The sequence below is a fragment of the Pollicipes pollicipes genome, unplaced genomic scaffold (genome assembly GCF_011947565.3).
Source record: "Pollicipes pollicipes isolate AB1234 unplaced genomic scaffold, Ppol_2.1 Scaffold_7231;HRSCAF=8579_pilon_pilon_pilon, whole genome shotgun sequence".
Taxonomy (NCBI): domain Eukaryota; kingdom Metazoa; phylum Arthropoda; class Thecostraca; order Pollicipedomorpha; family Pollicipedidae; genus Pollicipes; species Pollicipes pollicipes.
In genome coordinates this window covers 25,790,220-25,799,381 of record NW_023597034.1, presented here as the reverse complement: position 1 = coordinate 25,799,381, position 9,162 = coordinate 25,790,220, and positions in this window count along the sequence as shown.

The following is a 9,162-nucleotide window of genomic DNA, read 5'->3' as shown; positions in this document are numbered from 1 at the left end:
ACTATCGATTTCGCGTGTCTTTCTGTCGTGTTTCACTCGCGTAAGTATCACCGCGGACTTCCGCACACCGCTTTCGAGTGCATCTGCAAATTAATAGACCGATAACTTGTCACGTTTTTGATTGATTACGTGTGCTCTCGAACGCTAAGCAGCGTTCTTTTAGAAGGCAGACAAGGCTCTTTCAGGAGGCAGGCAATGTCCTTTAGGTTCAATGTTCTTTCAGGAGGCAGACAATGTCCTTTCAGGTTCAACGTTCTTTTAGGTTCAAGGCGCTTTTAGAAGACAGACGCAGTTTTTTCGTTATGGAGATACTTCAAGACAAAAACGGAGAGAAGAAACTTGACCCTTCTGCAGGGGGGTATTTATTGATGAGATAACTGGAGCGCCCTTCTCACTGAAGAACGCGACACGCAAAAGCAGGAAGAAAGGAAGTCAAGAAGGAAAGGTAAAAAAAAATCAGCAAAATGAGGGCGTGAAACAAAAACCGGCAACGCCACATCCGTTTATATCTAATATCTGCTTATCTGAGATATACCCATGACAGATGTTAGAATTCACTTTTACAAAGCATTCGTACGATGCTTTTTGGGAAAAATTGGTACATTGGTGCTAATCAACACTTTTTTGTCATTATTTGCCAAGCAATACTTTATAGCTTTAGGTGATTTTGAAATCATAGCAGGACAAACGTCTGTGCGTTGCGATTATGACGCCATTTTACAGTGTTGGATAATTTGATCATCGACTGCGAACTGGAAATACTATGCGTGCTTTAGGTCAAACAAAGCAGGTGTATGTTTTTTGCCCGCGTCCGGCGAGTCGATTTGTCACGCTGCCAGGTAGCCCAGGGACAAAACGATAAAACATGTCGCACCATTTTTTAAGTTGTATAGATAGCAAGAAACGGCAAACGTGGACGATTTTGACGCCCACCGTTGTGCACATACCCGCATGCATGTTTTTCGAAGCGCCGGATCCTACGTCCTTAATTTGTCGCATACACGCCCACAGGCGTAACGCCCTTTAACACACGCCCGGGTGGCCGGTTGAATACGACTCACTCGGATCGGGGGGGGGGGGGGGGGGGGTCTGGCCCCTGAGATCTTGAAGTAAGAGAACTAGAAACACCGAAGTTACAAAGTTAGTTCAATTGGAGGAGAACTCACTCTTGTCAAAATTTTGGGTTCCTAGGTCATGAAATTTGAGTAAAATAAGGTCAGGCACAGCCAAACTCCAGATTGACATCTAAATACTACCAGACCTCCTCACGGAACCGCCTCGAACCTATGTACCAGTTCTAAGCAAAAGACCACTAGTGTTCATCGCATTTCAGTGGCTTTGTTTTACTTTAAAAAGGCCAAGATGATCAAATGCCTATGAAATCGCTTCGATTTTTGAAGTTGAATAGGCGTCACGGATTATGCTAGGCGGCATGCTCCTAAAAATAAAAGGCTGATCTGGTTTGTGCTGCATCAGTGACCTTCTCTGACCTTCACGAAGTCCGAGGAAGGTGTCTGTTGCAGTTCTTCTTAAGAAATACGAAATGAACATCAGAAGCTTTCCCACAAAGCAAGCTTTCTAGTTGGTTGTGACCTCGGTCTGACCTGCATACCTGACCCAAGGTCGATGCAATTCGTTGTATTCCTAAATTCGATATTCTAATTATCAAGCAACTATCTCAGGGGTTATGGTTTTGTCTAACACTCCGTAGTCGCATCAGATTGAACGGTTCCCTAGGAAATGCCTTAGCTGACAACCACTACCTAAATTTGATCAGCCATGGGTCAGCGACATCGCAAGGTAAATCTAATTTATGCCAAAAGATTCGCTATTAAACCGCCTACAGCTATACGGAATCTGCAGCGGCTACGCCACGCCATTCGAAAATCATTCTTGAATAGTCTTTGCGCGGGAGTCAACTTGACCCCCAACCTGAGCGCGTGTTACTTGCCGTCTTTCCCCAAATTACCTTGCCTTTGTCATATGTAGAAGTTCATGAAAATATACAGCGGGCGCAAAATGGCCCCTGATTGACGCGACCGGGAACACCAAACATGACGTGAGATAAACCACATGGGTAAGTCGTGTTTTCGCAAACTGGGCTGAATAACCACTGATAAATAAATTAGCCAGGCATTCCCCAGCTATGCTCACGCAATACAGTTGTTCCCTTCCACCGCCACCCCTCATCTCACCCACGAGCAGGCCATGTGACCTGGACTCACCTGTATCACGACTCGCGCCACGTGAGCTGGCGCGCAGAGCGACCGGCGCCGGGCGTCCACCTCACTCGCACTTCCCGAACTCACTACCGGAGGAGGCGGTGGCGGCGGCGGCGGCGGCGGACCGGCACTCAGTCGGCCCGGCCGCCCGGCACGCAACCCCGGGCTGCACGCGCCGTCCCGTGCTCATTGTAGGAGGCTCAGAGCTCGAGGCAGCGTGGCCGGTAGGCTCCCCACCTGGGCCCACTCCTCAGGTTTTATCGACAGTTTTAAAGTCGTACATGGAATCGCAACCAGATCTGGTGTGCCTACAACTAATTAATTCCGCACAATGGGAGCGGCAAAACTGTATTCGTTCGGACTAGGCTAAGCCAGCAAGATGTGACGCAGTTAGTTCACAACTGCACAGATTTACGCATGCATCTAGCCACGCGGTACGGTACGGTACGGTACACCACGCTCTAAACTCCAAATTAATGCAGCTGTCTGCGCTTGCATTGATGCAGTGACATTTTTTATTTGAGGATGCCTAGGGTAACCAAACAACAGGTGGTAACCACGTTATTGGCAAATTCACGTCTTCTCCCATTTTCCATCCTGTCCTCTCCATTCACATTTTGCAAGTTTTCGTAGTTGGTCATTAAAGAGAATGTTCCACATTTGAAGATATTGGAGTAAGCACCAGACAAGATGAAGTAAGCTCGCCTATAAATATCGGTATAATTTTTATCGGAAAAGATTGGTCTTCACAGCACAAGTTCTCTATCTATTAAAAAGATTCCTTATTACGTCATTGTTTGATTGCATCATGACACGTTTGTATGAAGTCAGAGGTGCTTGCAGACCTGCCGTGCGAAATTGCCACCCTGGCACTCACTTGTAGTGCTTCAACTCGCCGAGAGATGACAGGTGTGGCGGTGGGCGTGTTTGCTGAAGCAAATATCGTTATGGGCTCGTATTTTGATCCTTTCTCGTCATGTTCTAACGTATTTGTCCACGGGCTTAGGCTCTTTACTTGTATTAACATACTTGGCTATTGCGCTATTCTTAAGTCATTCGATTACAAGTAAAATTTCCGTGGTAAGTAGTATCCATGTCCAAATTATTACCTCGTGTAGCACAAAATATAATTCGTGTTTGAAACTTACACTGTCTACACAACAGAGATTGAGAGCTGTTCGAAGACCGCAATATTTGAAAACCATGCCAACAAATGTCAAAAAGGAACGACTGGGCGATTATTTTCTTCTTAGCCCTGAACGCTGCGTGGTCAGTGGTGTGGTAGAATTTCAATGACGTGATTATGACGGTATTCATGACTGAATGACCTTGGAATGGTATACACGAATTAGCGCGCGCGAAAAAGTCTGCACGAAATAGTCTGCTCATCTTCGCGGGTGAGTAGCTCAGAAACTAGGGGGTTCTAGTGTTTAAAAAGGTGGGCGCGTGCACTGCAGCGAAGTAAACTGCATCTTCAAGATGACTTTTTCAGTTCAAAACCCCACACAAGTGTGGAACACTCCCTTTAATACCTTCAGTCTCGAACACATTTAATGTTTATATCTCCGGTTATGCCAACGTAGCTTATCTTGCGGGATTCGTGGCCACTTTCATACCATACTTTCCTAATCTAACACCACCTTACCCGTCATTGTATCACAGCGTATCGCGACTAGCCATAACTCCAATTAGACCGCGAATTAAAAGAAAGAAGCTTACAGCCGCTTTTATGATACAGAAGACTGAAAGCCTTAGTAATGTGGCCAAGGCTCCAACTATACAGCACGACGTCGTGTCCATATTATTTCCGATCCTTGAAAACTATTTCGATTTTACACAACAGTGGGTGCCAGCATTGCTTCATAATCAATCCAAAGCAATATCATGGTATATCTCAGTAATCATAGCACAGTGATCACAGTAATCCGTAGTAATGGGATAAATCTGAAAACTTCTAAAACACTGGCCATACGATCGACATATTCGTACTTGCATTGTTAAATATGTGGTTTTTACGCCCAGATTTTTGGCATGAGCATAACGTCATAGCCAACGTACTCCATTACATACCAACTTTCATGCCAATAAATTAATTCTCTTTTAATGAACTCTTTTCACTCATGCGGCGATTAGAACCACAGCATTTTGCGTAAATAATTGAATTTTGCCATAAATTTATTGACATCCCCCTATTTCAATGCCATAATTAAAAAAAGCCATAATTTGGGTCGGGTAGCGTGATAACATGCACTTCATTAGGTCAACTTCAGAGAGTCTGCCCATCAGCTGATTCACGGACTTGTCTTTTAGGGCAGCCATTTACCTATCCGCATACACATGCTGACACGATACTTTTACCTTTATGGACACTTTTTAAAGTGATAGAGAGCAAGATAGATTCCACAAGTCGGTTTCCTGTGGGTTAACGAGACTTTCAGGAATATTGAGTTCACGTGATAGGAAAAATGTGAGTCCGGTATGTGGACTGACTTCGATTGCCTGAGCTCACGTTAAAGAATCCTGGCCGTGAAGCTGTGTGTCGAATGCCGTATGGCAATGATGGCGTCACTTATGCGTGCCATATGCGCATGGGGTCCATGCCATAGCCCATACCTTTGCAGAAGTATTGCGCGCAGAGAGCAAACGCTTGCTAGAAAACAGATATCACACAAATCAGGCAAAGATACCGCAGCTTTCTGCGCGCGTAACGAAAAAAAAGTTTGCCCGAGGTGACAAATCTCTTAGTGCGAGCTTGTGCTTTTAAGGTTTGTGCAAGCTTATCATGACACGTTTGCTGTAGCATGTGCTGGAGATTGCATAAATTTGTGACAGGCGGTGAGGTCGGGTCTGGCGAGGCAAGTGCAGGTCGCTACAGCGGCGCCTCCCGTGCCTACATTGGATCGCTCAGTGTCCCCATGTGTTTATGAGATCTGTGGATCTACAGTAAGCCCGCCTCCACAGTATGCCCCATCTCCACTCACCCAAGTCTCGCCCTGCACCGACACATTTCAACGCGTTCTGCATGCCCAGTGCTGCCCTGCACACCACCGCCCTCCGTGGCTCTCTGTGTCCCGTGTGTCTAGTGCCCTGCGTGTCCGTAATATGTCTCCTCATTGCTCTCAGTGTCCCGTATGTGCACTGCCATAGATGTCCGCTGCTCTTCGCTGCTCTCCATGTCCCGAATATCCACTGTCCCGCGTATCCACCGCACTCCGTGGCGCTCCGTGCCCTGTCGGTCCCCTGCCCCACATGTCCACTGCTCCGCGTAGTTCTCTGTGCCCCATGTATCCACTACCCAGCATATCCACTGTTCCCCACAGCTCTCCGTGTCCAGCAGGTCCTGTGCCACTGTGCCCGTCCATGACAGGCAGGTGCGGTCGCGCGACCCCCTCCCCCTGGCCTGTTCGTCAGGTGTTCCGGTATTTCTCCGGTAACCCTGCACGCGGCGGCGGGCCGCCGGTGACGCTCGGGCGCGTGCTCCGGACGACAGAGGAGCGGCGGCCGCGAGTAAATCTGGCCCGCCTCACGCTCCCTCGGAACGTGACGCGGGCCGGTGACGCCGTCACGGCGACGACCCCGGCTGGCCAGCGACGCTGCTCCGTCTCATGTCGACACTGCTGAGTCCCGACATCGCACCGGCGTGGAGGGGCGTCCCACACTGCCAGAGGGTCTCAGAACCGGACGGCGTCGTGTTTCAGCACGGCTAACTCGTTACGAGGGAATGCGCTGCTTCACAAGCTACCGATCTATATTGGCGGTGACTTGAAGAAGCGAATAACCCTATAGCATGATGCATCTGCATTCTCCGGTCAGAAGCACACTTTAAAGCGCGAAAAACGTCAGTCAGAACACAGGTACGCAACCAGAGCAGGCGCGCAGCCAGAGCCTTGGCAGGGGGGGGGGGGGGCGACACCGATTGACAAAAGACCCTATGATAACGAAAGGTCCACCCAATAACATCGGATGTGGCCGAGGAGTGTGTTTTTCTTTGATTTTGTTTTCATTTGTACCCTCTGTAACGGGAACAGAGGCCAGAAGCTACCGTGAGGTAAATTCTGCCTGAATTTTATGTTCAATAAACATCAGAAATATGCGTTAATGACTGCATAAAATAAAGCACCGGCGGTCTTCATTTCGTGACTCCTTTCAACCGATAGCACTTAGAAGCTTTGTCAGAATCTCTGTCTGGGCCGTGTTGAGATATTAAGAACCCCGCGGATGTATGTCAAAATAGGTCAACAACTTGTATCAACATGACCAGAACATGCTTGTCTGAAATGTTCAACATTCAACCAGAATTGACAAGTGATAAAAATTATGTAACATGTTATGTTGTCATGTTTTATAGAACCGGCAGCGCCAGCCCGGCGGCCAATATTAAGCCCCAGCCAACGTGTGAACGAAAATGATGAAGCACTTGAAGGAAATGTCGTTTAAGCTTTAGGACATCAAATGTTACTTTTAGAAGGTATTCTGGACGCGTATTTTACTTGTGTGATTTCTATATGGATAATTGAAAGGACTGGCCTTTACAGAGCCGATAAGTAATGAAGGAATTTGATGGTGGAATTGGAAGATTAAGGGAAGGGCCTCTATTTTTTTTGTGCTGCTGTAACTGTTAATTTGTCCCAAGAACATTCTCAACCTTTCCAAAACGGTACGCCCTGTGTCATCTTTGAACGGTACGAATAAACCAGTGTCGACCTGGGGTAAAAAGCTGACTTTCCCTGTGGTTATATGGTTTTTCGAGCACGGCTCAGAACAAACGTATGCGGCAACACCAAATTTGGAAAACTTGTTTATCCATCAATTTGGCATCCTTTGTGCGAAGTTGAAATTTTGATCTACCATGGTCAGCCACCAAGGTCAGGTCAAAGGGTCAACCCCTAAAATACTTTAAATGCACACAACCTTTTGTGGGCTATTTGCAGTGGCTCAAATCTTCTATAGTAAGAACACATAAGAGTAGCTTAAGTTTGCATCTTTCATATCTTTAGAAAGCAGTTCTTGCCAGTGACCTGAAGCAAGGTAAATTTCGGCTATTTTTCGTAAATTAAGTAATTTTGTAGGCATTTTTGTGTAGTTTGTGGTGATTCCACTTGCAATCGCTCATGCAGCAGGGCTACAGGGGGCGCAGAAGAACTTATTGCTAAATTTGTGAAGAATATGACGCACGACTTGGTTGTTTCTCAGCGGGTCTATTCCAGCTGTTCTTATCGTCGCAAAGGAAAGAAGATGCGGCAGATCTAATCAGTAGGACGATGCCAAGAGCTGCCGCGGCTGGCCAAGTTCAGAATATTATTTAGTCCGAAAGCCCCGGAAAGACTTTTGTCACGTGTTCCCGGCTGCTGCCCGGGCAAACCAGTAACCGTTGGCAGTCATGTGTCTGTTACGCACACCTCATTGACCATATTCGCCAGTGGCATAGTCATGTTTCAGACGTCATCCCGCGGTTTCTTGTCTTTGTCTTTTTGGTGTTTCAGTCATTTCGATTGCCCTTGAGAGGCTAGAACTGAGAGCGCCACCTTACGAGCTATTGGTGCGAACTGATTCTAATCTATTCTTTTGGTCGACTGAATATTTTGATTTGTTGCTTTATTTAGAACTTAAAAACCTGGGACGTACAACCGAGCTCGAGCCAAAATCATCCACGATCACATGGTTCTGACTGACTTGATTGGCTTTGTTTCAGTTCATCTGACGTCACATTGGTTCGGTTTGGTTTCCCTCAAAGTTAAGGGGGGAGGGGGGGGGGGGTCTGAAACCCCGCCGAGAATAAGAAATTACACCCAAGGTTGCAGTTGTACATCAAGCTGTTCTGAAGGATGGCCATGACGTCTCGTCCCGACCCCTAGTGGTCGGATCAGAAATCGCAGCTTGTGCAGAGGGCGTAGCCGGCAGAAGTGTGCCTGGAATGCGGCAGGCAATCTTCGACAGTGTACGGTTGGGATAGGACCACTGTATGGCATGCACAACGAATGCCCGGGTCCTGGGTCCCAAACACCCTCGGGAATACCGCATGGATTGTACGCCTCAAGATGACTGAACGGCTGCTGCGTCCTAATCTGCTTGCTCCTCGACCGTGAATATTGAAGAACCGTGGCGATATTACAGCTAGCCTGAGCTAGAGCGTCTTTCTTGAGAATCGGTCCATATTTTTATGTCTTGAACATGGTCCCGGCTCTACCGGCATTGTCAATTAAGAGCCAAGGACGATTTTACATTTCAATCGAAGAGTAGGGATCTAGAACCCAGGATACTTTTTCGCATATCTCGTCAGTCAGCGAATAGCATCAGGCCCCTGACTGAGCGAGGTGATCTACAACGCAGTTTTACAAGCATTCCTTGATGCTCACTGTACAATTAGTTTCATGGGCTGACGGATCACGCAATGTCATCATCACTACGGCCCCCAGAACATTCAAGGGCAGGTTTGCTTATTGTCACGCATGACAGAGGTCACCCAGCCGCGTAGACAGACCTCTTGCGAAGGCGATGGACAAGAGCCGCGGGCTATAGAACGGCGTTGTTTTGTTGTTCATTGGTGTTTTCGGGCGCGTCGACTGCAGTGGTCATTTTGCGCCCATAACGATGCTTTTACTTAATTAGTACAGTGTGAAAATGGCTTGAAAATCAATATCTTTTAAGAACGAAAAGGGCCGTTTGGAATCAAGAAAGGAGGAACTGTCACCGAACACATCGTTAATCGTCAGGGGCGAAGCCTGCGGACCAAAGTGACGTCGTCGTTCTCCGATGAGGCATGGACATGATACAATGACATGATGGACAGTGAGGACGGCACCACACCGCTGGCATAGGGGTCTGTCGGCTCCATGCAACAGATGGCCATGGGTAGCACACGTATGCCCAATGCATAACCTGCATAAAACCACTTCTTCCCACCGCACACTGCGAGAGCATGACGACTACAAGCCTAACT